The sequence below is a fragment of the Sapajus apella genome, unplaced genomic scaffold (assembly GCF_009761245.1).
Source record: "Sapajus apella isolate SASKATOON/1434 unplaced genomic scaffold, GSC_monkey_1.0 scaffold48, whole genome shotgun sequence".
NCBI lineage: Eukaryota > Metazoa > Chordata > Mammalia > Primates > Cebidae > Sapajus > Sapajus apella.
Genome location: NW_022436988.1, coordinates 4,082,157 through 4,109,770, shown reverse-complemented (window position 1 = coordinate 4,109,770; position 27,614 = coordinate 4,082,157). Strand labels below are relative to the sequence as shown.

General features: G+C 55.0%; 1 long non-coding RNA gene across 1 annotated transcript; it reads left to right on the top strand.

The window, feature by feature from the left end:
* The first annotated feature begins 8,947 nt into the window (after nucleotides 1-8,947).
* LOC116525562 lies at nucleotides 8,948-10,973 on the top strand. The gene is made up of 3 exons (XR_004257727.1): nucleotides 8,948-9,297; nucleotides 9,459-9,579; nucleotides 10,524-10,973. It is a non-coding gene; the product is annotated as an uncharacterized LOC116525562 (long non-coding RNA).
* The last annotated feature ends 16,641 nt before the right edge of the window (nucleotides 10,974-27,614 follow it).

Genomic DNA, 27,614 nt, shown 5'->3' with positions numbered 1-27,614 from the left:
GGGCCGCGGCGCCCATGGCGGGCCGGGGGGCTGGGCGGGCGGGGGCCGCCGCCGGGGGTCCGGGCGCTGCTCGCGGCGGCGGGCCGGGGGCGCGGGCCGGGGCTGAGCCGGGGCCGAGGCGGGCCCCTCCCGCGCGGCGCACCCTCCTCACCTGCCCCGCTCGGCCGCGCAAACTTTCTCTCTCCTCTTTGTCTCGGGGGCGCGCGGGAGGGGCGCGGGGCGCAGTTCGCCGGGCGGGGCGGCGGGTAGGGGGCGGCGGGCGGGCGGCGCTGCGGCTCTCGGCGGCTGCGCTGCCTTCTATGGATGTGTTTGCTGCGGGCTCGGGCCGGGCCGCCGTTTTATTGCGCTCGGAGGATTGTCTGCTCCTCCTCCCGGTGGCTGGCGGCCAATGCAGGCTCCGGGCGCTCCCAGCAGCCCCCTCCTCCCCCTCCGCCCGCGCCTCCCCCGAGCCCGCGCTTTTGTTGCGCCCGGCCTGGCACGTCGGGGGCTTCCCGCACCGCCCAGCGCCCGCGGCCCGCACCCGCGTGGGGTCCCACAGTCACCAGACCCCCGACCCCAGCCCCCGGCGCGTGGCCTCCTGCGCCCGGGGGCCCTGGCTCAGCACGTGGGACTCGCGCCTGGTCCCTCCGGGGCCCGGGGAGACCCACCCGCCGCCCCCCTAGAGGGCGACGCCGCCCCGGGGTCCCTCAGAGTCCAGCCTCGGGGCGAGCCCAGGGATGTGCCCTTTGGAGCCGAGGCCGTTCCGTGTCGCCGCCGCCTCCCCATTCCTGTGGGCGGGTGGCCTATGAGACACTGACAGGATCCCTTTTTCAAATGGAGGCCTTAGAATTTTAAGTGCGCCTGACCACTTTAGTTGGGGGGTGGGGGGTGTGGTTACTGGGAACAAAACAGGATTTTATATAAACTGGCCATATTTTTGACCAGCCAACAAGAGGCGGGGGGTGGGCCGAGGCGCCCGGGAGCCAGCAGGATCGCAGCGGAGGCATTGGCGGGGCTCCGCTCAGTTTCCTCTCTTAGCCGGCAAATGTGGGAGCCGAGGGACTTTTCCCAAAACAATTTTGTGTTCCAGGAAAGACCCAGGCACATGAAGGTATGAACATGTGTAGGGTGGTGAGGCGGGCCTCCTGGCTGTGAACAACCTGCCAGCGCCTGGCTGTGGGCACCCACCCTGCGCATCTGGTGTGTGCCCCGCCGGGCTCCGTGGACACTGCTGCGCTCGGGTCAGCACTCTAGCCCTCAGAGTGTCGCAGTCCAGCTAGGAAGATGGAAGCCCAGGAAGATGACACAAGAAGCATCAGGGCCGGGCACGGTGCCTTGCGCCTGTAATCCAAGCACTCTGGGAGGCCGAGGCGGGAGGATCACTTGAGGCCAGGAGTTCGAGACCAGCCTGGCCACATTTAGTAGCCACAGTGAAACTCCATCTCTACTAAAAATACAAAAATTAGCCGGGCGTGGTGGCAGGCGCCTGTAATCCCAGCTGCTCGGGAGGCTGAGGCAGGAGAATCACTTGAACCCGGGAGGGGGAGTTTGCATTGAGCGGAGATCTCACCCTTGAGCTCCAGCCTGGGTGACAGAGTGAGACTCCGTCTAAAAAAAAAAAAAGAAGAAGAAGAATCACCCACTTAACTGTGCGGTGCTGACTTGAGGTATGAAACTTTGGAAAATACTGAAAGAATGGAAAAACAGCTTCTTTCTGTTCATGTATGCTTTGTAACAGACAACTCCAAGAAAAGTTAAATAGGCAGTGACCTTGCTTCTAGCACCCTGAGAAATGCAAAGTCGTTTCTTCGGTTTTTGTTCGGGCGAAATGGAGTTGTGTCGTCCACGAAGTGATGTTTGAAGCTAACTTTTCAAAGTGCAGTTAATTCTGAAAATTGTTCCCTGCTGGCTGCTTGAAGCCAGTTCATTACTTTCTCTCCTTCTTTTTGGTTACAAGGGGAACGAAATGCTGTTGAACTTGACAGAAGTCCGGAATCAGTTCATCAGTTCATGATGGAAACAGGCAGCGTAGGGGCTCTCGGTCTTTTAAACAGGCTCTATTCGTAAGTGTGATCAGGTACGTGTATTAGGTAACAAACACCTTACAGCAGGTGTGGTGCCGACAACCAAGGGGGAGGGGCTCACATGGGATGTACCTGGGAGGAGAGGGCGCCAGGGCTCCAGGGTGAGGGGCACAGACTGGAACTTCCAGCCCAAAGCCTCACCTCGGCGTCCTGGACGGCCCTCCCCCAAGTCATCCCCACCAGCACACAAACAGGCTGGAATTGCTCCCGGGAAGAATTAAACAGAAATCTTGCCAGGTGCAGTGGCTCACGCCTGGAATCCCAATACTTTGGGAAACTAAGGTGGGAGGATTGCTTGAGGCCAGGAGTTTGAGACCAGCCTGAGCCACATAGTGAGACCCCGTCTCTACCAAAAAAGTTAGCTGGGCCTGATGGCGCACACTTGTAGTCCCAGCTACAGGAAGCTGTGGTGGGAAGCTTGATCCTGGGGAAGTCGAGTCTGCAGTGAGCCGAGATCGCAACGCTGCACTCCAGCCTTGGTGATGGGGTGAGACCCTGTCTCAAAACGAAACAAGAGTCTCGTCTCCCCTCAATTCCCCCACCAGAGAGAACCCTACTTTTCTGCTTTCCCTACCATGATCTCCTCCAAGCAGGTCTCTGTACCGGAAGTTTTCAGCTTTCTTTTCCTCCGTTTTCTCTTGGTTCTCTCTCCCGCACTCTCCCTCCTCCTTCCCTCCCTCTGTCCATCAACAAATACTCATTTGAGCGTCTGCTGTATCCTGGACACCGTCCTGAGAGTGAGACATTCAGCGTCTACAGAACAGAGGAACGTCCCTGAGACAGCAGGTGGAAACACGCAAGACCCCAAGGCTGGAAAGTGCTGGTCTTGGTGGAGCCCCTGGTGTGGCAGAGGAGTGAGAGGAAGGAGGGCTGAGGCAGGAGGCCAGGAGCAGGGGCTGGGAGGGGACGTGGCGGAGGGCAGCCAGGCCGCCAGGAGGATGTGCATTTAGCTTTGAGTGCGGTGGGAGCCTTCAGAGGGTTCTGGGCAGAGGGGTAGGATCGGACGCATCCTCTAGAAGGATGGGACTCTGGGGGATGGCCTGGGTGGGGGCGGGGAACTCAATGAGAGGGCAGGTGCCTGACATCCAGAGACTCCAGAGCCACGGAATGGTGAACACGGAACCTCTCTCTGGTGCAGTCCTGTGAATGGCTGACCTGCGGCTGCAAAGTCAGGAGCAGAGGGGACTGAGGTCTGAGGGGCTCAATGACTCTCCCAAGGGCACAGCAGGGATGGGGAGAGGCTGGTCCCAGAAGGCAGGCCTCCCTCGCAGCCCATGGCCCCCAGCTCACTGACCCAGCCCCCAGCTTGCTGACCCAGCCATTTCCCTGCACTTGGGGCCCTCAGGGTCTCGGCTCCTGGGCCAGCTTCTGTCACACCGACCTCCCTCCGCCTTCCCTTCCAGTTCGGTCCTCCCATCTCAAAACCAAGGAAACTGCGGCCTCAGACCAGGAGCCTGCTGAAGACAGGGAGTAGCGGGGGAATCTGGCTCATGGCAGCACAAAGACTCTTGCTTTTGCTTTTTTTTTTTTTTTTTTTTTTTTTTTTTTTTTTTTTTGAGATACTGGGTCTCACTCTGTCACCCAGCCTGGAGTGCAGTGGCATGATCTCAGCTCACTGCAACTTCTGCCTCCCGGGCTCAAGTGATCCTCCCACCTCAGCCTCCTTCATAGCTGGGACCACATGTGTGCACCACTACACCCAGCTAATGGTTGTATTTTCTGTAGAGACGTGGCTTCTGCAAGCTGCTCCTTCTCCTTCTCTGTGCTCTGTGGCCAGGAAGGCTCGACCATGCAAGATGAACTTGAACACAGGGAAGGGCTGCCACCCATGGGGGGGGGACAGGGTCTGCATGCCCCACACCCAGGGCCAGAGAGGAAGGAGGAAGGCAGACCCTAGGCTGGGAGCTACCCCCACTGCTTCACTCCTTTTTTTCTTTTTTTGAGACAGACTCTTACTCTGTCACCCGGGCTGGAGTGCAGTGGCATGATCTCGGCTCACTGCAACCTCTGCCTCCCGGGCCCAAGCAATTCTCCTGCCTCAGCTTCCTGAGTAGCTGGAATTATAGGTGCCCACCATCACACCAGGCTAATCTTTGTATTTTTAGTAGAGACGGGGTTTCACCATGTTGTCCATGCTGGTCTCAAACTCCTGAGCTCAGGTGATCCACCCGCCTCGGCCTCCCACAGTGCTGGGAACACAGGCGTGAGCCACCACGCCCGGCCCATGCTTCAGTCCTCACCAGCCGCCTTCACCTCTCATCTTGATATTGGTGGGTAGGCTAACAGGCGGACCATAAGGTACACCCAGCCCAGCTGCAGCCTGGGGGACCTTGGCTTGGAGCAGCTTCAGAGAAAAGGCTTTCAGCCTCTTAGGACAGACAAAGCATGAGGGAGGCCTGTGGAGTACAGGGGGTGGGGTGGGGGGTGGTTTTAAGGGCCCCTCAGACCACACCCCAGGGGCTACCACTTCCCACCAGGAACATCGCCTTGCTCCCCCACCCCCTTGAAGAGACCTTCCCGGCAGAGCACAGCAGAGACGTCAGGCATGTGTGCACCCACGCCCAAACACGGCCGGCAAACACATCCCAGGCTGGACCTAGTGAATGCTATTTGGGGCCAGAGGAAGTGCCAAGGCCTCCTCCCTGTTGCTCCCGTCTCAGGTCATCTCCTGCCGGGTTGGCAGGAGGACGCCTGCTCTTCTCCAAGGCCTCGCCCTCCCAGGCTGGAGGAGAGCCATCTGCCCCTGAGCAGGTCGTGTTCACTTTCTGGAGACAGCTTGAGTGGACCCGAAGCCCCCATGCTCTTTCCAGCAGGTCTGGAGAGCCAGATGTTCTCATCAGGAGAGGGCATGGATGCTGGCCCCACACGCCCCGGGAAACTGACCCCTGCCGACGGCCAGAGCTCCGGCAGCCAGGAGAACACCACGTCCCAGGCAGTCTCTGTTAGCAGGGAGCTGGCAGCTGTAGGGGAATGTGGGGAGCGGGTCTGAGGCTGGCTGGCTGGGAGGTTTCTGTAGTCAGGTGACATGTGGCTCTCAGAGAGGAGCAGGCAGCCCATCTGTGCCTCCCCATCCAGCCAGGCCTCAGACTCTTGGTCACAATAGGCACCCAGCCCTGGTGTCCCTTCCCAGCGTCCACCGGTGGGGCTGTTCGGCATAGGAAGTCCTGAAGATGACGGTGGATTTCATTATTAATCTTCCTCATTAGGGGCCGGGCTTCTCAGCCTTCGCACAGTTGACATTTGGGCCAGATCCCTGTTTGCGGGGGGGCTCTCCTGGGCACTGTAGGGTGTTCAGCAGCACCCCTAGCCTGGACCCACTGGATGCCACCCTCACCCTCTCCAATTATGACAACCAAAAATGTCTCAAGACACTGCAAAACAGCCCTGGCTGAGAACCGCTAACTTAAACTCAGAAAAGTCTGGTCCTGAGCGAAGCAAGATGCAGAGACATAGGAACAAAGAGTTCTATTTTGTAGGACAAACAAGAATGCAGGTGGAAGAGTGAATGTACCTGCAACCTGGAGGCCAAGGCACGCACCACGCTCCCGGCACTGACAGAGGAGAGGGCCCAGGCACAGCATAGGAAAACGTTTTTTTTAAAGATGGAGTCTCTCTGTCGTCCAAGCTGGAGTACAGTGGTGCTATCTCAGCTCACTGCAACCTCCCTGCTCCCTCAGGTTCAAGCTATTCTCCTGCCTCAGCCTCCCAAGTAGCTGGGATTATAAGCACCTGCCACCACGCCTGGCTAATTTTTGTGTTTTTAGTGGAGATGGGGTTTCACCATATTGGTCAGGCTGGTCTTGAACTCCTACCTCAAATGATCTGCCCACCTTGGCCCCACACAGTGCTGTAATTGTAGGCGTGAGCCACTGCGCCTGGCCAAAAAAAATTTTTTTAAGTGTCCCTGCTGTGGACACTGTCTCACGCCTATCATGTCAGCACTTTGGGAGGCTGAGGCAGGAGGATGGTGTGAAGCCAGGAAGTTGAGACCAGCCTGGGCAACACAGCGAGACCCCCACCTCGATAAACAGTTAAAGAAATTAGGGCTGGGTGTGGTGGCTCATGCCTGTAATCCCAGCACTTTGGGAGGCCGGGGAGGGCGAATCACCTGAGGTCAGGAGTTTGGACCAGCTGGACCAACATGGCAAAACCCTGTCTCTACTAAAAGTATAAAATTAGCTGGGCATGGAGCCACATGCCTATAATCCAGCTATGTGGGAGGTTGAGGCAGGAGAATCGCTTGAACCCAGGAGGCAGAGGTTGCAGTGAGCCGAGATCACGCCATTGCACTCCAGCCTGGGCAACGAGAGCGAAACTCCATCAGTGGGCAAGGCCAGGTACAGTGGCTGATGCCTGTAATCCCTGCACTTTGGGAGGTCAAGGCAGGTGAATCACTTGAGGCCAGGAGTTCCAGAGCAGCCTGGCCAACATGGCGCAATCCTGTCTCTACTAAAAACAGAAAAAATTTGCTGGGCGTGGTGGCATGTCTGTAGTCCCAGCTACCCGGGAGCCTGAGTCATGAGAATCATTTGAACCCAGGAGGCAGAGTTTGCAGTGAACTGAGATAGAGCCTCTGCACTGCGGGCAACAGAGTGAGAGTCTGTCCAAAAGAGAGAAAGGGCAAAAATGAAAGAAAAGGGAGGAAGGGAGGTAGGGAGAGAGGAAGGAGGGAAGGAAAGAAAGGAAGAAAGAAAAAGAACAAAAGAAAGAGACAGAAAGGAAAAGAAAAGAAAGAAGTTAGCTGGGCATGGTGGCACATGCCTGTAGTCTCAGCTATTTGGGAGGCTGAGGCAGGAGGAGCACCTGAGCCCAGGAGTTCAAGGCTTCAGTGAGCTATGATTGGGTCACTGCGCTCCAGCCTGGGCAACAGAGCAAGAGACTGAGACTGACTCTTTAAAAAAAAAAAAGTTTCCATAATGAAACAGCATGTATAATATTTCATTTATGTGAGGTCAAACATGTGGGTCTAGAAACAAGTATCCAGGCCGGGCGCGGGGCTCACACCTGTCATCCTGGCACTTTGGGAAGCCACGGCAGGAGGATTGCCTGAGCCCAGGAGTTTGAGACCAGCCAGGGCAACATGGCGCAACCCTGCCTCTACAAAAAATACAACAATTAGCTGGGTGTGGTGGCAGCACATGCCTGCAGTTCCAGCTACTTGGGAGGCTGAGGCAGGAGGATCACCCTGGTTGCTTGAACCCGGGACATGGAGGTTACAGTGAGCTGAGATCGCGCCTGGGTGATAGAGTGAGACCCCGTCTCAAAAAAAGAAAAAAATAAAGAGGCATACAAAGGTGTTCACTGAAGGGTTGGTGGGTACGCCTGGGCAGTGGGGACCCAGGTAGGTGGGTGTCTTCTGTCCTGCTCCGTGTGCAACAGGTGGTATAACGTTCAGCCCTGAGGCGGGCAGCCCGGGGTGGGGGGGTACAGATGTTTCCCACACTTTCTGTTTAACGCTGTTAAAGGCTTCATGGCCACAGGCATCAGGGTTCACTTTTTAAAGATCCTGCTCCACCTTCCAGCCACTCTTGGTTCATGCCTCCCTATGGGTTTTTGTTTATTGCTCAGGCTGGAGTTCAGTGGTGTGACCTGGGCTCACTGCAACCTCCCCTCCCAGGTTCAAGCAATTCTCCTGCCTCAGCCTCCTGAGTAGCTGGGATCACAGGCATGCGCCACCATGCCCAGCTAATTTTTTATATTTTTAGTAGAGACAGGGTTTTGCCATCTTGGCCAGGCTGGTCTTGAACTCCTGACCTTGTGATCCGCCTGCCTCAGCCTCCCAGAGTGCTTACAGGCACGAGCCTCTGCACCCGGCCCTCCCTTTGGGCTTTGTTTTGCAGAGTCCGTTGGTATATTCCATACCATCCTATAGGCCATCTTTGGGAAAGTGGGACTTCGGCCTGTCTCCATCACCTCCATCTCCTATCACCCCAACCTGCCTCCCCTCCGCAGACAGGCGCCCCACAGGGCAAAAGCAGCCATGAGCCAGGCAGGGCACCTCCCTTTAGAAAACCTGCTTGGAGTCCAGCCTCTGCACACCCCTTGTGCAGGGCACAACCTTCACAGCCCCCGGCAGCAGCCCCAGAGCCAGCCCTGTTGCCATGGTCACGTCTCCCGTGACTCCAGAAGAGGAGAGGCAGAGAGGCTGTCCTCGTGGTGAGCAAGAAGTCCATGACATCATTGACTCCATAGAGAGAGCCCATAGGCCGGGCACGGTGGCTCATGCTTGTAATCCAAGCACTTTGGAGGCCAAGGCGGGTGGATCACCTGAGGTCGGGAGTTCAAGACCAGCCTGACCAACATGGTGAAAATCCGTCTTTAAAAAAAAAAAAAAAAAAAAAAAAAAAGAGAAAGAGCCTATAGAGCCAAGGTTGTTCAGCTGTTCTGCTGCAGCTAAACCACGTGGAGCAGGTGACTCAGATTGAAGGCACATGAACCCTTCTTCCAGGGAGGCCGCCCTGATACAGCAGTGGTTAACCCCAGAGCCAGGCAGCCTTTGCAGACTTTGCTTCACGTGGGCTGGAATGGCAGTGCCTCTCCTTCCTGTGGCCAGGTTTTGCCTCTTCTTTAACTCAGAAGCACCTCCTAAACAACAAGGGCAGTTTGGGCAGGCCCCTGAGCCCTCCTTCAAAGGGCTCCTGCAGCTGGGACACCCGAGAGTTGATGCCGCTGAGCTCTGCTGTCTCTCCCCACCTGTCTGTCCCCACACCTGCGACGCCGGCTCTCCTGGACCCTCCTGTCGCCTGGTTCCCATGAGGACAACGAGGAATCCCCACGAGATGCCGGGATTGGATGCTCCAGGCCTGGTGCTCGTGTTTCCTCATGCCCGGGCTATTTCCTTTGGGCCCCGGGCACGCGGTCATGTGCTTCCTTTCATGGGCGGGTTGGGGACCAGGGCCAGTGAGCAGAGCGGTCTCTAGGGCTTCTCCACCGCTGGCTCTCCCCAGGAAGCAGCCTCAGCTGGCGTTCTGGGGACTGGGGCTGGCCACCAGGGAGGGGTGGACAGTGCAGGAGCCGGCTGCCCGGCTCAGCAGGGATTTGTGGAGGCTGACTGGCATGGTTTTGGGTCCGACTTGCCTGGAAGCCTGGCCAGGGGTGGCTCAGGTTTCCCGCCAGCTGGGCTTCCTCCTCCTCCGTGTGAGTGACGCCCCACCACCATGATGTCATCACCTCGTACAAACAGAAGGGAGACTGGCTTGGTGGAGCTGGCAGCCGTCCCACGCTGAGTGCAGCAGTAAATTTCATTTCAAGGCTATGATTAGGTCTGTGCCCAAGAAAGTCCCCTCTCTCCTTCCCTCTCCCCAGGCCTGGTTTTCTCCCTCTGTTCCGGTCCTGCCTGCCCTTCCTCCCTTCGCTCCCCTCTGGTCCTTCCTCTGTTCTCTGAGGATGCTTCAGGTTCTCCGTGACAGGGAGCCTGCAGCCAGCAGCAGCGTAAGGCCCGAGCCAGACTCTCGTCACTTCCAGTCTCAAACCCAGCCTCGTGTCCTTGGAACCAGCTTCGGGAAGCGTGGGACAGGTCTGCGTTCCTGGACTTCCCCCCGGGGAGGATGGGTTGGGGTGAGGGGCAGAGTTCCTGAAGGCTGTCATTCAATCTTGAGCTGAAGTGCCAGACAGCAGGAGAGCAGGCTTGGGTGGCTGTGGTCACCACACCCAGACCAGAGGCAGCGGCGACGGGAAAGGTGAGAAGGAGCCGAGCTTCTTGGAAAGTGATTCAGGTCCTTCCCGCCATTCCCAGCTGTTTTCTTGAGATTTGGGGCTGACTCGTTAATTCATTTTTTGGCACGGCCACCCTTCCCTCAGCCCCGAGTAGGCCCCCGGGCTCCGTGGACACCTGCGACAGCCCTGCCACCCTGCACACTCTGCCTTTCCTCCTGTGTGACCTGGCCACCCTGGCTCTGTCCTGGTGCTCTCCGGCCCAGGAACAAGGCGATGGCTGGTCACCCTTCAGTGTCCCCTGCGTTCACTGTCCCCTGCTCACGTCCCCTCGAAGGCGCCACCCAGCCACAGAGCCGTCCTGCCGTGGATGCCCGTGAGGAAGGCTCTGAGGTCTGGGCAGGTGGTGAACCCCCGCAGCTGCACGAGGCTGGGCTCCCTGCAGGGATAGAGTGTGCTTGGGTCCCTGTCAGCCCTCCCTGTCCTGGGGGATTGTGGTTCTGACCCGCTGGAGGAGGCAGCAGAATGCCCTGGATGTGGCCTCGTCGCTGAGAGCCTGCAGTCACTCCTGGCCCCATCAGACACTGCCCGCCCCGCATTCAGCCATCCCTCCTCATTGAGACAGGCCTGGCCTTGAACCCTTGCTCACCAGGCAACAGCCAGCCCAGAGTAGGGCGAAGTGCTGCAGCCTCGGGGAGGGGCCTGGCGCAGAGATACAGTCACCCTAGCCAGGGGCAGAGATAGACACAGCCTTTCTGTGGCTCGTCACCCTGAGTCCCTCTGGACTCCCTGTATTGTATCTCAGAGATTTCTTGTTCTCACCTCCCCCCACTGACTATAACCTCTTAAGGCTACGGCCTCATGTCAAATTCATTCAACAGGTATTTCTGGGCACCAGCCATGGGCTGCGCAGGAGCTGGGGAAATGGATGGGAGGTGGCCCCCTTTTTCCTGCAGCGAAAACCATCAATATGAAAGAGACAGAGCCCATTGCAAAGAGTGTGCTGGGTGCCATGGCCAGTGTGACCCAGGGCAATGGGTGGGTGCCAGCAAGGTTGGTGTGGTCTGGGGGGCTGTCTGGGATGTCTCTAGTGGGACCCAGAAGTTGAGTCGGGTGATCCACGGGGAAGGAGGAGGCAGGCTCTGCTTCAGACCAGGGAGCGAGCGGCTCTGGGAGGCCCAAAGGCCGGAGGACACCCAGGCCTCCAGGGGGTCAGGCTGGCTGAACCAGAGCTGCGTGGGGGCAGGGCCTGGGCTGGTGGCACAGGGGTAGGGGAGGGGGCCGAAGGTGAGTCCAGGGAGATGGAGACAGCAGCAGCTGTTGGTAGTGACTCACTGCTGTGCCAGATGATTGAAAACACATGTTCTCACTGAGAGACAAGCTTATTACTCAGAGCCGAGGGTTCTTGGGTAACATGGACGTCAACAGGGAGGGGGAGGGGAGGGAGAGGGGTGGAGAGGGGAGGAAGGGAGGAGAGGGAGAGAGGTAGGGAGGGAGAGCAGTAGGAAGGGGGAGAGAAGGGGGAGGGGGAGGGGGGGGGGGGGGCGGGGGTAGGGGGGGGGGGGGGGGGAGGGGCTCCAGTGTTTCTTACTTGTTCCTGCTCACTGACTCTGCCCCTTAGAGTCTGTGGCAGGATGCTTGGCCATATTCCTACTTGCTACTTAAAACAAAAACAAAAAAGCAAAACACTTATGGCCCTGAAGGTGGTTCACGCCTGTAATCCCAGCTACTTGGGAGGCTGAGGCAGGAGGATCACTTGAACCCTGGAGGTGGAGGTTGCAGTGAGTTGAGATCGCACCACTGCGCTCCAGCCTGAGCAACAGGGTGAGACTCTGTCTCAAAAAAAAAAAAAAAAAAAAAACATGAAAAATTTCAGAATTGCAAGGAGAGAGGCCAGTGCCAGGCTGCCCCCGGCCCAATGCCCACGCTGGGAAATGGTCAACTCATCCAGGTCTGTTTCATCAGCATCCGCCCAGGTGGATTCTTTTGAAGCAAATCCCAGATGTTGTAGTTCACAGGCAAATACTGGAAGAACTTTTTTGTTGCTTTTACAATTTTATTTCTTATTTCTTATTTTTAAATGAAGGATTACCTTCTCTTCTGGCTAGAGAAACGTGTCAGCTTGATTCCGCAAGGCTCATCTTTGCACAAGACATTTCTCCTAAGGGCAAAACCAGCTTCCCAGCAGCCTTGCCTCGGAATCTTCACCCTCCGGGAAAATACACAACTTGTCACCGGTCCTTGAATTGTGCCCTGGGGATGCCTTTGGGCTTGAAGATCTTAATTTGATAGCCGGCCAACCAATATGGTTTATTTCTCCTTCCTAAATCCTTTGTTGGATTCTCGCGGGGCTCTGCCTGAGGCATTTGCTATAGGTAAAGGCTTGCAATTTTTAAAAATTAATTAATTAATTAATTTTTAGACGGAGCTCCACTCTTGTGGCCCAGGCTGGAGTGCAATGGTGTGATCTCAGCTCACCACAACCTCCACCTCCCAGGTTCAAGCAATTCTCCGGCCTCAGCCTCCCGAGTAGCTGGGATTAGAGGCACGCGCCACCACACCCAGCTAATTTTTCTATTTTTAGAAGAGGTGAGCCAGGCTGGTCTCAAACCCCTGACCTCAGATGATCCACCTGCCTCAACCTCCCAGAGTGCTGTGATTACAGGCGTTAGCCACCATGACCGGCCAAGGCTTGTGATTTCTCAGGAGCCTGGAGGTTTCTGGGTGGGTGAAGGGACATTTGAAATGTGATTGTTACCTGTCATGGTGGAATGCCTGCGACATGCTGCTTCCCAGCCATGGTCTGGTCTGCTGCTCATCCCGCCATGCCGTGTGGAGGACACTTTCATGCAGCGGCCCACTTGGGTCTGAGAATCAGAGAAGCTGGAGTTCGCCGCCTGCCGCTAACTGCGTGACCTGTGCATGCGTGCTTTATCGGCCCAGCCTCTCCTTACCTGGAAGATGGGATCCTGCTAGCACCTGTGTGATGGAGCTCACGGAACAGCGTCTAGCGCGTGGCAAGTCCTTGTGATGCTGGATAGGAAGGAGCCAAGAAACAAAAGCAGGTCGCACAGCTGGGAAGTTGCTGGAGCCAGGATTCAAACCCAAAGCCGTCAGACCCTGAGCCCTGTCCCCTTTGTCCAGCAGCAGCAGGCACCCCTGAGCTCCCTCATTAGCATCCACTGACCCATCGGGACCAGTGACTTTTGGTCTTGATCTGAAAGGCCTCTTTGCTGGGACCCATCCCATGGACGCCAGGGTTAGGGGAGATGTCCTGGGAAGCACTTTCCTTAAGAGAGCAAGGGCCTTGGGAACCCGTAGCAAGGGGGACCTCTCAGCCAATGGGGGAGCGGAGAGGAAGCAGATGAAAGCCACTCCTTTCACCCGGAGGCAGGTGGAGGCCACTCCTCCCACCTGTGGACAGGTAGCTTTAGTGTGACCCAGTCCAGTTCTTTGGGTTTTTTGTTTTGTTTTGAAACAGCGTCTCACTCTGTCACCCAGACTGGAGTGCAATGGTGCCATCTTGGCTCACTGAAGCCTTGACCTCCAGGGCTCAAGAGATCCTCCCATCTCAGCCTTCCAAGTAGCTGGGACCAGTACTTTTTTTTTTTTTTTGAGATGGAGTTTCGCTCTTGTTACTCAGGCTGGAGTGCAATGGCACGATCTCGGCTCACCGCAACCTCCGCCTCCTGGGTTCAGGCAATTCTCCTGCCTCAGCCTCCTGAGTAGCTGGGATTACAGGCATGCGCCACCATGCCCAGCTAATTTTTTTTTTTGTATTTTTAGTAGAGACGGGGTTTCACCATGTTGACCAGGATGGTCTTGATCTCTTGACCTCGTGATCCACCCGCCTCGGCCTCCCAAAGTGCTGAGATTACAGGTGTGCGCCACCGCGCCCGGACTGCACATTTTATGGAGGCAGGGTCCCTCTGTATTACCCAGGCTGGTCTTGAACTCCTGACCTCAAGTGATCTGCCCACCTGGGCCTCCCAAAGTACTGGGATTACAGGCATGAGCCACCATACCCAGCCGGGATCTTTAGATTCCAAGGAATAGACCTCCAGATGACACAGCTCAAAGGGGCTTCATTCAATGATACAAAGAACAGAGTTCGGCTCTGTCGCCCAGGCTGGAGTGCAGCGGGCTGCAATCTCGGCTCACTGCAACTTCCGCCTTCTGGGTTCAAGCGATTCTTCTGCCTCAGCCTCCCAAGCGGCTAGGATTACAAGTGCGCCACCACGCACAGTTAATTTTTGTATTTTTAGTAGAGGCGGGGGTTTCACCATGCTGGTCAGGGTGGTGTCGAACTCCTGACCTCAGGTGATCCACCCGCCGTGGCCTCCCATGATGCTGTGAAGAGGGGAGTGAGCCACCTCACCCGGCCGCCACCGGCTGTCTCTGCATCTCCATGGCCCATCATGACGGCTCTCACCCACTCTGCCACCATTTTAGTTCAGATACACCCATCTCATTCATTCTTTTTTTTTTTTTTTTTTTTGAGACGGAGTTTCCTTCTTGTTACCCAGGCTGGAGTGCAATGGCGCAATCTCGGCTCACCACAACCTCCGCCTCCTGGGTTCAGGCAATTCTCTTGCCTCAGCCTCCTGAGTAGCTGGGATTACAGGCACGTGCCACCATGCCCAGCTAATGTTTTGTATTTTTAGTAAAGACGGGGTTTCACCATGTTGACCAGGATGGTCTCGATCTCTTGACCTAGTGATCCACCCGCCTCGGCCTCCCAAAGTGCTGGGATTACAGGCGTGAGCCACCGCGCCTGGCCCTCATTCATTCTTCTCCAGGGTCCCATTCTTGGAAGTAAGGACCCAACTGAGCCAACAGGAGCCAATTGTGGTCACTGACTCCAACTGGGTGGTCAGGGCCTGGGAGTCTGAAGGACAGGGCTGCTCTAGATGGGAGAGCAATGTTCAATTGAAGGGAGGGCAGTGTCCCTGTGAAAAGAATCATGGCAGGGCCCTTGACTGCCCTCCTTTGAGACCCTTCTACCCTCAGAAGCTTTCAGCAATAGAAGGAAGTCAGGGGCTGGGCTTCTGGAGGGGCTGCCACACCCCTTGCTGTGACGGCCAGGTGCCTATCAGCTTGGGAGAGGTTGTGTTGGCCAGAAGGCTCCTGTGGGGTCCCATCCCTCAGGCAGTGATCTCTCTGGCCTTGATGGCAGGGTGGGGAAGGAACCCTATTTAAGGCAGATGGGTTCAGAATTCTGTCCCTGTCCACTGTGTCTCCTGGGCAGCTGTGGAGGGCAGTGGCCACTCCAGGCGTGGACTCGCCTGGGAGAGATGTTTGGGGCTACCACCCTCATACTAGCTGCCAAAGAAAATATTTTTTTGCAGGTTTCCTGCGACCGAGAATGAAACTCAACACCCAGCAGGATGAGCTGTGTAGGGCAGGGATGGAGGCTTGGCTCAGGGATGGCAGGGCTCCGGCCACACCAGGGCCTGCAGGTCCTGGTGGCTGTGAGGGGGCTGGGTGAGCAGTCGAGAGTGGGGCTGGCCTGGGACCCCAGGAGAAGTGGGGTTGTTGGGGCCAGGTCTGGTGGCTCATGTCTGTAATCCCAGCACTTTGGGAGGCCGAGGGGGGCGGATCACCTGAGGTCAGGGGTTTGAGACCAGCCTGGCCAACATGGCGAAACCCTGTCTCTACTAAAAATACAAAAATTAGCCAGGCATGGTGGCATGTGCCTGTAAAATCCCAGCTACTCGGGAGGCTGAGACAGGAGAATTGCTTGACCCTAGGAGGTTGTAGTGAGCTGAGATCACACCACTGTACTCCAGCCTGGGCAACAGGGCAAGAATCCATCTCAGAAAAAAAAAAAAAAAAAAAAAATCCAGGTGTGGTGGCTCACACCTGTAATCCCAGCACTTTGGGAGGCCAAGGTGGGTGGATCACCTGAGTTCAGGAGTTCAAGACCAGCCTGGCCAGCATGGTGAAACCCCGTTCTACTAAAACTACTAAATTAGCTGGGTGTGGTGGCACATGCCTATAATCTCAGCTACTTGGGATGCTGAGGCAGGAGAATTGCTTGAACCCAGGAGGCGGAGGTTGCAGTGAGCCAAGATCGTGCCATTGCACTCCAGGCTGGGCAACAGGAGCAAAACGCTGTCAAAAAGAAAAAAAAAGAAAGAAAGAGAGAGAGAGAGGGAGAGAGAGAGAGCAAGCAATGGGGTTGTTGGGAAAGTGCGTGCACTAAAAAGGCCAAGGAGACGGCTCAGGCTGAGCCTAGACACTCACCAAGAGGCAGGTGACTTCTCAGGGAAGATTGCAGAAGCTCTGGCTAAACAGAAATGGGATGATGACAAACACGTCTGAAAAACACAGAATGTACACGGAGTTTAGGAAGTTCAGATAAACCAAAAGAAAAAAATACAACCCATATTCATACAGAGCATTCCTCTTAGTATTTTGGCCCATATCACTCATTCTTTGTCTTTGCATATGATGATCACATACATAGCAAATGATATTGCATGTGCTGATTTGTTGCCTTTTTTTAACCCAGGAAGTTATCATGGACATCTTCACATGTCATTAAGCGTTTTCCTGCAATTCCACTTGGAACGTCTGCACAGCATTCCAACGCAGCTCTCTCCCTGGGAGGCAGAATGCGGTTGGCAGTGGCAGCTCCAGGCTTGGTGGCCCTTATAGCTCCCAGCCCCAAAGAGTAAGCAGGTGTCCTCAGCCGTTGCCATGGAAAATACCTGAGGAAGGCTCTGATTGGCCAGGCTTGGATCCTGTGCCCATCCTTAAGCCAATCCCTGAGGCCAGCAGGATTGAGGACTTTGATTGGTCAGGCCTGAGCCATGTGCCCATCCTGCAGCCAGGAGGAGGCAGCTTAAGGGATGCTGAGGAGACGGTAAGCAGAGATCCCCCAGGCTGCAAGCTAACAGGAACTCCACACATATGACTGGGAAAATGCCCCCTGATGTCTTGGGTCTAAGGCTGCAATCTGTGAGATCCAGCCCCTGCTCCTGAAGAAGCCTATAGTTTTGGGGAGACCCCAAAATATGGAAAACTTAGTTTAAAAAGGGTTCAGTGTCAAACATGAGGTCAACACTACAGGAGGCCTTTGCTGCGGGACAGACCTGGGTTTAAGGCTCATTTCCACCATGACCTCAGCCAATCTCTTTTCTCTTCTGGAGCTGAGCTCCTTTCTGCGTAAAGTGGGAATAAAAACACCTGCCACACTCATAAGTGGTTGAGAATTTGATCTGCTGCCATAAGCAATTTGGAGCCTGGCACATAGTAGGCATTTAATAGGTAATAATTGGTAGTAGTAGGCCAGGCCGGGCCAGGCCGGGCCGGGTGCAGTGGCTCACGCCTGTAATCCTAGCACTTTGGGAGGCCAAGGTGGGTGGACCACCTGAAGTCAGAAGTTCAAGACCAGCCTGGCCATAATGGTGAAACCCTGTCTTTAAAAAAACAAAAAACAAACAAACAAAAAACATAGTAGTAGGCCGGGTGTGGTGGTGGCTCACACCTGCAATCCCAGGAGGCCGAGGCGGGGGGATCACCTGAGGTCAGGAGTTTGAGACCAGCCTGGCCAACATGGTGAAACCCCGTCTCTACTAAAAATATAAAAATTAGCCGGGTGTGGTGGTATGTGCCTGTAATCCCAGCTACTTGGGAGGCTGAGGCAGGAGAATCGCTTGAACCTCAGGGGAGGTTGTAGTGAGTCAAGATTGCGCCACTGCACTCCAACCTGGGTGACAGAGTGAGACTCCATCTCAAAAAATAAAATAAAATAATGAAAACCACGGAACTGTCTGCTTTAAATGGGTGAATTCTATCTTCATATAACTATTTTTTTAAAGGAAGGGAAAAAGAAATGTGAATCTGAGACTTGAAAGCTGGGTTAAGTTTAGAGAATTCAGGGAAAAGAAACCTTCCAGGTGGCAGGGAGGACTTGCCTGAGGACAAGGGGAAGCACGACAAGGTCGGGCATGACCTGGTGAGAAGAGGCTCACGGTGCAGGGCGTGTGCTGGAAGTAGGTGGGGAGGGGAAGGCAGACTCAGGCGACCCTGGAATCCTCGAGACAGGAGCCGGGGGCCGGGCCTCCTACTTCTATCTCTGTGCAGCTCAGAGTGTCAGGACAGACAGGGACCGTTCCGCGGCTTTGTCAGGATGCTGTGAACAGGAGAAACTGGGCAAAGGCTCAGCCCACTGGCTCCCAGGAAGATGCACTCCAGAAGCCCCGTGCCTGTGGAGGATGAGAGTGTGTCCACGCCACCTGCTCACACCCCACCATCTGCAGCTGGCCTCTCCTTTCCCTGATAGCCCTGCATGCTTTCTGCCAATGATCTCTTATCCACCTCCTCTCTGAGCCAGGACTCACACGAACCACGCACATCCGCTGTGATCTAGCCAGTAAGAAATAAGGCGGAGCAGAGCAGCGGCAATGGCAGTGCCACCAGCTCCCGCATCGCCATCCTCTCCTCTTGGATAGGAACGCCCTCAACACGGGAGTATGTTCTGCCACTTGGCGCCCACCCCGGCCCTCAGAGCTATGAGGTCTGCTGGTTGAGTGCTGGGCATCTGAGTGGGAGTTGTGGGTGAGGGAGGGGCCAGAGGAGGCGAGAAGAGCTTCTCACGCATGGGCTGGAGAAGGCAGAGCTTTGCTGGCAAAAGAGCAAATGAAATTAAATGAAGCCACCTTAAGAGCAGGTGAAGAAAGGACAGGAGTCGCACACATTGGCTAAGATGGGTGATGTTTCGGGGACGCTGGTGGCAGGAGTGTGAGGACTCTGAGGCAGCTGCTGTGGGCTTGATGCAAAGAAGATCCGGGAAGGAGGAAGTAGGGGTGTTCTGCTGAGTATTTTAAAAACAATGCCTTCACTAAAAGCCTTCATTAGACGCCTGTAATCCTAGCACTTTGGGAGGCTGAGGGAGGATTGCTTCAGCCCAGGAGTTCAAGACCAGCCTGGGCAACACATCGAGACCTTTATCTCTACAAAACATTTTAAAAATTAGCTGGGTGTGGTGCTGGCCTGTATTCCCAACTACTTGGGAGGCTGAGGTGGGAGGATCACTTGAACCTGGGAGGTTGGGTCTGCAGTGAGCTGAGATCATGCCACTGCACTCTAGCCTGGGCAACAGAGCCAAAACCTGTCTCAAAAAAAAAAAAAAAAAAGCAGGCGGCCCGGAAGACATGAAGCCAGGTCTGTGCTGTCCTCCCAGTGCTGCTGAAACCTGATGTTTTCCTGAGACCTGGTCCTGCTCGGGAGAAAGAACCAGGCTGAGAGCTGGCGAGGGCTGCCCTCCGCAGCAAGGGCTGGGCTGGCTGCTTTGCAGGCCCTATGACCCAGCTTTCCCTCAGCCTCTCCATCCTCACAGACATCATGAGATACTGCGATCGCTTTGCTCTCTGTGATCATGGAGTGTTTGATGGGGAGGCATGGGGCATAAGGAAGGGGCACTCCTGACATCTTGAGGGCCTCTGCTGCCCTCAGGCACCCTCTGAAGGTTGGCATCATGGTGGCAAGTCCCAAGAAGGTGCAAAAACCTCTAAAAGGCAGGTGAACTTCAAGGAGCATTCCAGGGCCAGCCCAAGTCCAGAACAGGACACACAGCAAAGCCGTTCTCATCCGCGTGGGCAGACACTTGGCCTCCCCGCACTGCTCTGGAGGGCTGCCCACCAGCCTGGGCACCCCATGCCCCTTGCCTTCCTGCGTGTAGAACTTCACAAGAGACAAACGGCTTACCCTCAAATCAGAGTGGTGGCCTCGTGGCTTTGGAGCTCAGACCTCAACCCTCTGCTGATTTCCTTTTGCTGGGTATCTTGATAGGTGTGATAACTTTGTGACCCCTCCCTCTCCACGGTGGCTCCACGGGCTTTGCACCCATCCTTGTACTGGCTTCAGCTGCTTGAGGGAAGACTGCCAATCTCTGACCACCCCTCAGGGTGAGCTTCAGGTGCCCCCTGGCCTCCGCAGATACCCAGAGCCATGTTTTTATTCAGTGCACAGATGTTGAAGGTAGAGCTTGGTGCATCTCTGTACCGTGGTCATGCCCTGGTGACGACCGTACAGAACGAGAAATCAAATGTCACCAGTCCCCAGACACCAGTCCCTCGAGTCCCTCCCAGTCACTAGCCCTGCTCTAAGGTGGCTGCTGTCCTGACTTGGGGCGCTGGGCGCTCACTACCAGTCTTCTGTTTTAGGTCAGATCGTCCCAATCACACATCCCAATTTGCCAAAATCCCGTCTGGCAATTTTTTTTTTTTTTTTTTTAAAACAGTTTTTTTTTTATAGAAAACACAGTCTCTGCATAGTTTGGTTAAACTTTTTTTTTGGGGGGGGGAGTATGGAGTCTTGCTCTGTTGCCCAGGCTGAAGTGCAGTGGTGGGCTCTCGGCTCACTGCAACTTCCAGCTCCTGGGTTCAAGAGATTCTCCTGCCTCAGCCTCCCAAGTAGCTGGAATTACAGGCGTGTGCCACCACATCTGGCTAATTTTTTGTATTTTTAGTAGAGACGGGGTTTCGCCATGTTGGCCAGGCTGGTCTCAAACTCCTGACCTCAAGCGATCCACCTGTGGCAGCCTCCTAAAGTGCTGAGATTACAGGCATGAACCACCATGCCTGGCCAAACTTTTAATTTCTTGCCAACAGTTTGTATTTATCTATATCAGCATGAGTGTCTTAGGGAAAAGTTACTAGGTTTCTAAGTTATCAACATCTTGAGCAATTTCTAGATTTGATCGACAATCTCAATCCTGTCCTGAAGAACCAACCCAAATAAAACTAAAGGACAGACAAGATGGGAAGGTTTTCCCTGACGCCGTGTTGTGATAACAGGTGTCTCACAACGTGGATTCTTGTGGCAGGCAGTGGGCAAGGGAAAGGCCGTCACCTCTCCAAGGCCGGGCCGCCACGCCAAGTCGCAAACGGACACACTTAATTCCGGGCTCCCTGTTGGGTGAGATGTTAAAAACATCTGTCTTGGCCGGCGCGGTGGCTCACGTCTGTAATTCCAGCACTTTGGGGGGCCGAGGCGGGTGGATCACCTGAGCTCAGGAGTTCCAGACCAGCCTGGGCAACACGGTGAAACCCCGTCTCTACTAAAATGCAAAATATTAGCTGGGCGTGGTGGTGCCTGTGTGTAATCTCAGCTACTCAGGAGGTTGAGCATGAAAATTGCTTGAACCTGGGAGGCAGAGGTTGCAGTGAGCCGAGACTGTGCCATGGTACTCCAGCCTGGCAGCCTGGGTGACAGAGTGAGGCTCTGGCTCAAAAACAAAAACAAAAACAAACAACGAGTGACGCAGTGGAGGGCGCTCCCAGCCCGGGGTCTGCCTTCCTCCTTCCCCTCTTGCCCTGGGCTCGGGGCATTCGGACCCTGTCCCCTCCCCAGTGGGCGGCAGCCCTTCCCCGTGTTCAAGTTTGTCTTACATGGTCGAGCCCTCCTGGCCACAGAGCACAGAGAAGGACAAGGAGAAGGAGAAGGAGAAGGAGAAGGAGCTGCTCGCAGCCTGGCCATCATGGTGAAACCCTGTCTCTACCAAGAATACAAAAATTACCTGGGCGTGGTGGCACGCACCTGTAATCCCAGCTTCTTGGGAGGCTGAGGGAGGAGAATTGCTTGAACCTGAGAAGCAGAGGTTGCAGTGAGCTGAGATCGCACCACTGCACTCCAGCCTGGGTGACAGAGCAAGACTCCATCTCAAAAAAATAAAATAGGAAATTTGTCTTGCTTATGTCTGTTGAGTTGGAGTTTTATTTGCAAACCAGGGAGAGAGAGACACGCAGTATCAGAACACAAGGCGTTTCCACCCACTGAAGAAATTTCATTTTCTGAAAAAAAGGCAGTGATAAACTTTTCCTCAGTTTACCCATTTCTCATGGACAGGTAAAGATGGGCTGCCACCCTTCTGGGACCAGCTTTGGACTCGGCTCCAAGCGGCCAGTTCTGAAGGAAGTGTGCAGGGGACAGGCCCTGAGCACCCACACACTGGGGAGGGTGGGCGGAGTGGGGAGGGGAGGCAGGAGGCTGGGCTGCCGGGCACGCCTGTCCCAGAGACGCTCTCAGGACGCTGTTATTCCTGGAGGCTTTCTTGACCGTGCTCAGCAAAGCTTTATGTGTCAGCACTGCGGGATAGGGCTGGGTGCGTGGGAGGAAATCGCACTTGTAAAAGTTAATCTTGGGTAGAAAAAAAATAAAAATTAAATTAAAGAAAAGTTAACCTTGGGCAAAGAAAACAAGAGTGGCTGTGTCTCCGGCCGCAGGCTTTTGCAGTAACAAGGCTGAGTTCACGGCCATGAAACGTGCTGATAACATAAAGGCAGTGCCCCACACAGGTCCTGCACAGACCATCTATTGACAATTTCTGCCAACAACCCAGGGAAGCAGCAGCCGCCTGGTGCCAAACAGATTGCCTCCTCTGGGCTGTGGGAGGCCTGAAGAGGCTCTGAGCACCAGGCCGGGGAGGCAGGGTGGCCCAGGCCCTTCTTCCCATCTTCCACCAAAGCCACATCTTAGAGGACTCAGCTGCAACATGGGGGTGGCATTTGGGTTTTGAAAACAAGTGACTGGGCCGGGCATAGTGGCTCACGCCTGTAATCCCGACACTTTGGGAGGCCGAGGCAGGCAGATCACCTGAGGCCAGGAGTTCAAGACCAGCCTGGGACACATAATGAAACCCCATCTCTACAGAGAATACAAACATCTGGATGTGGCGGTGTGCACCTGTGGTCCCAGCTACTCAGGAGAAGGGAAGAGAAGTGAATGGCTGGGCATGGTAGCACATGCCTGTGATCCCAGCACTTTGAGAAGCTGAGGCCAGAGGATAGCTTGAGGTCAGGAGTTTGAGACTAGCTTGGGCAACACAGCAAGACCCCATTTCTACCGAAAAAAAAAAAAAAAAAAACACACACAACTAGCCAGGCGTCATGGCACGTGCAGTCCCAGCTACCTGGGAAGTTGGGGCAGGAGGATCACTTGAGCCCAGGTGTTCAAGGCTGCAGTGAGCTATGATCATGCTACCACGTTCCAGCCTGGGCAACAGAGTAGAGCCCTGTCTCTAAAAAACAAAAAGCAACATAATAAATAAATAAAACTTCATGAACCTTGCCATATTCAGAGGCAGAGAACATGTTTTATAACATAAACACCTAAAAATTCTAGATGAATAGCTATGCTTGTCCTCATTTGTTTTCTCTCCAAGTATGAATTTTTTAAAAAAACTTTTTTATAGAGACAGGTGGGAGGATCACTTGAGCCTGAAAGGTTGAGGCTGCAGTGAGCTAAGATTACACTACTTCACTCCAGCTTGGGCGACAGAAACCCTGTCTCGGAACAAAACAAAAGAAGTGTCTTTTAAACAGCAGTTCACGACTCTTAATGGTTATAAAAGAAATACTTACTAGAGAAAAATAGAACTCACGCCTGTAATCCTGGCACTCTGAGAGGCCGAGGTGGGAGGATTGCCTCAGCCCAGGGTTTTCCACCTGCCTGGGCAGCATAATGAGACTCTTTCTCTACAAAAAATAAAAAAATTAGCTGGGCATGGTGACATGCCCCTGTAGTCCCAGGTACTCAGGAGGCTGAGTTGGGAGGATTGCTTGAGGCTGGGAAGTCGAGGCTGCAGTGAGCTATGATCTTGTCACTGTACTCCTGCCTTGATGACAGAGACCCTGTCTCAGAAACAAAGCCACCACCCCCCGACACACACACACAAAATCAACGTCTGTCACATGGAATCAGATCACGCCTGTTCTGGTTGCGTATGAATACACGCTGCGTCCACTAGGTAGGGATGCGACGCTCTTGCTTAAGATGCTCTCTACTGTAACTATGTACCAAACTCACACAGACCTAGACGGTGAAGTAGGTTTCCTTGCTCACTTCGGGGAGGGAAATGTGGACACTGTACAAGGCCCTGCCCTCCTCTGGCCATCTGCTTCTTTCTCAGATTGGATCACCGCATGGTCACAGAAAGGCTGCCAGTACAACCAGAGTACGCGCTTCCACGTTCAAGTTGCTTTCTTCAGCCACAGACCGGAAGTCTGGAACTTGGCTCTGAAGTGGTTAGCAGCGTAGGCTCAGAGTCATATAGATCTGACCTCTAACTTTGTCTCCATTGTTCTCTGGCCTGTGACCTTGGGCAAGTTACAAACCCAAGTTTCTATAAAGTGGAAAGAAAAATCATTCCAGTCTCACTGAGCTGTGGTGAGAACTGGGTGAAGGAATAGTAAGCACTTAGCACGGCCCTGGCGACACAGCGAGCGGTGAGAAGGCCAGCTGCAGAGGGTCCGTGTCTGCCTCAGGGCTCTCACAGGGGAAAGGAGATGGGCTCCTCTCCCTTCTCTGGGGGACTCTGCTGGTTTTGTTTAGAATCCACACCTCCCCGAGACACTCTCTGGAGAGCTGAATCTACGCCAGCTCCATCAGTGACAGGTCCTATCTGCTGGCCTTGGTTATGGGTCTAGTGCTGGACAAATGGCCTAAAGAGGCTTGGTGAGAATGGGGGAGACATCTGCGGGGGACTGTGGCAGAAGGCATTTTCCGAGCTGGACACAGCAGCTCCCACGCCACACACACTCAACGTGACATTGACGCTCCTCCCAAGAGTGTTGGGGTATGCAGCCCTGCCCCTTGAATCCAGGCAGGGCTTTGTGATCACCTTAACCACCGGTCCATGACAAGCAGTGCTGTGTGGCTTCCAAGGCCAGGTTGTAAAATGCCATGTGCATCTGACTTGCTCTCTGACCCAGTCACCCTGCTGTGAGGAAGCTTATGCAGCCTTCTATGAAGGAAGCCAAGGCCCCCATTTCTGTTTTTTTTTTTTTTAAGACGAAGTTTCACTCTTGTTGTCCAGGCTGGAGTGCGATGGCGGGATCTCAGCTCACCACAACGTCCACCTCCCAGGTTCAAGCAATTCTCCTGCCCCATCCTCCTGAGTAGCTGGGATTACAGACATGCACCACCACGTCTGGCTAATTTTGTGTGTGTGTGTATTTTTAGTAGAGACAGGGTATCTCCATGTTTGTCAGGCTGGTCTTGAGCTCCTGACCTCAGGTGATCCACCTGCTTCGGCCTCCCAAAGTGCTAGGATTACAGGCATGAGCAACTGTGCCTGGCAGAGGCCCCCATTTCAAAGCCCTGGTTGAGTTCCCAGCCGACAGCCAGCACTGTTTTTCAGCCACGTAGGCAAGCCATCTTGAAATGGATCCTCCAGTTCCCAGGTGAGCTGCCCCAGCTGATGCCACGTGGAACAGAGATGAGCCACCCTTGCTAAGCCCTGCCCAAATTGCAGACTATGGGCAAAATAAAAGATCCTGGCCGGGCACGGTGGCTCACGCCTGTAATCCTAGCACTTTCGGAGGCTGAGATCGGTGGATCACCTGAGGTCAGGAGTTCAAGACCAGCCTGGCCATCATGGCCGCATCTTAAAAAAAAAAAAAAAAGATCCTTTTTAGCCTCTAAGTTTTGCGGTAATTTGTTATATATAAATAGATGAGCACAGTGGAAGTTCTGGAAAAGGGGCTCACTCCTGCCTTTTATCTTTTCGGGGTCTCACGCTGTCACCCTGGCTGGAGTGCAGTGGTGTGATCGTAGCTCACTGCAACCCCAAACTCCTGGGTTCACACAATCCTCCTGTCTCCACCTCTCCAGTAGTTGGGACTACAGGCTCATGCCACTCCTGCCTTTTGAATGTTGTGGTGTAGAGCCTGGAGCCACTGCAGCCACTTTGCCACCATGAGGGAAACTAGTATGAGAATGAGTTACTGCTACAGAAGGCACAAGAGAGGAAGACCCGAATCTGGTCCTCTGGACATGGTTGAACCACCGGGCTCAACTGGCATGAAGTCCACCCAGCTGGTGCACTTTAGTTAATGTGAGTCAAAACACCCCCTCCAAAGGGTAAGCATTTCTCAGATGTGTGACTTGTAGCCCAAAGCATCGAAACTAATACATCTCTGTCTCTAACAGAGAATCATCAGCTGGGTTTAAGCAGAGGCAAATGTCTCCATGAGGTACTTTATCTATTTATTTTTTTGCCCAAAGCTTTAAAGTGAGATTTTGACAACACATGAGGTACTTTAGAACAACAGCTATGGTGGCTCCACAGGGCTGGCCTGGAGGGGGCTGGGGGACGGGGACACCAGCCAGGAGTCTGCAGGAAAACTTCTAGGCACGAGAAGGTGGGGGTCAAAGTTATGGAGCAGGAGGCCGGCATTACAGGGTAACGGGGCAGGGCTGTGGGTGACGGGACACAGCAGACTCCACCTCTGCTCCACGGAGAGAGGAAGGAGCCCTGGGCGATTGGGGATGGCAAAGGAAACTGCACCAACGCCCCCTCCTCTTCCCAGAGAGGAAGCCTCTTGCTTCCCTTATCCTCACTGCCTGACTGTGAGGATTGGCCAGAGCTTGCCCAGGACGATTTTGGAGAAGGCCCTAAAGGAAGGAGAAGCTTCTAGGCCCAAGTGGCTCTCCCCTTTCAGCTGCTGCCCGCCCCCTGCATCTGTGCTTGGTCGGTCCCCACCCAGCTGACCTCAGCTGAGCCAGGACCGGCTAGGACCCCGCCCCCAGCGCCCCACACAGCTGGGAGTTGTTACTACAGGCCCTCAGATGTTTACCCAAGGGCCTGCCCTGCCTTTGTGCTCTGCTGGCAACGCAGATTCTTAAAGGGCCCGGGCTGGTTTCCCTCCCCTGGGCCTGGGGGACCCTCCTCTCTCTGAACCTTCCTAAGAGTCCCCTCCAGACCCTGCCGTCTCTAAGGGAACCTCCTTCTGTGGGGAAGGGGGGCTGGAGTTTGGACAGCCAGGGCTAGGTGGCCAGCCCCTGGGGCCCAGGTCCCCCTGACTGTCTGAGGTGGCCCTCCTAATTGGACTCCCTTTCTTCCATGGCTGGGAGGGCATTCACCCCCACCCTGGGGAAGCTCAGGGCAAGTTCCCAAGACCCACTTTTCCGGGATCCCTCCTGCCAAGGTCTTCCTGGCCAGGCCCCTCTCTGATTGGGCAAATAAACACAGAAACCTCACGGTTTGGGGAACCCACAGCCCCAGAAGTGCCAAGCTATGCTGAAATGCAGAAACCCTTTTTAACGGCCAGGCGCGGTGGCTCAAGCCTGTAATCCCAGCACTTTGGGAGGCAGAGGCGGGTGGATCACGAGGTCAAGAGATCAAGACCATCCTGGTCAACATGGTGAAACCCCGTCTCTACTAAAAATACAAAAAAAAAAAAATCAGCTGGGCCTGGTGGTGCGTGCCTGTAATCCCAGCTACTCAGGAGGCTGAGGCAGGAGAATTGCCTGAACCCAGGAGGCGGAGGTTGCGGTGAGCCGAGATCGCGCCATTGCACTCCAGCCTGGGTAACAAGAGGGAAACTCCGTCTCAAAAACAAAAAACAAACAAACAAAAAAGAAACCCTTTTTAAGGGAGCTGAAGGTTTTAAGTATTTGAAGGCATTCTCTGAACTTGTAAGAGACCAGGCAGGCTGTGGACATGTCCCACGGACCCACCGAGCCCGAGGGAGCTGCGCACTCCAGCAGGGCGGGAGGAGCCGGCGTGGCCCATCAGGTGGTCAGTGGTGGACCCTCCGAATGGCTCCCCAGGCCGGGACCACGGCGGAGGGCAGAACAGCTCCGCCCAGGCCTCGGTGGGTTCAGCGTCTGCGGGTCCAGCTCCTCTGCTCTCCTCCTCCTGAGCCCCAGCCAAGGAAAGCCTTAGGATTGTGGCAAAGCCTGAGCCCCAAATGTGGAGCACTGCCCATAATCAGATGGGGGTGAGAGAGAGTTTGTAGCCCAGGCTGGGACAGCATCGAAATGCCTAACCTGGGGCTCGGAAAGAGACAAGATTCCTGCAGGATGTAGCGTGGAGCCTGCCCTTTGTGAACATCAGTAATGACAAGAAAAGATGCTGGCCGGGCGCAGTGGCTCACGACTGGAATC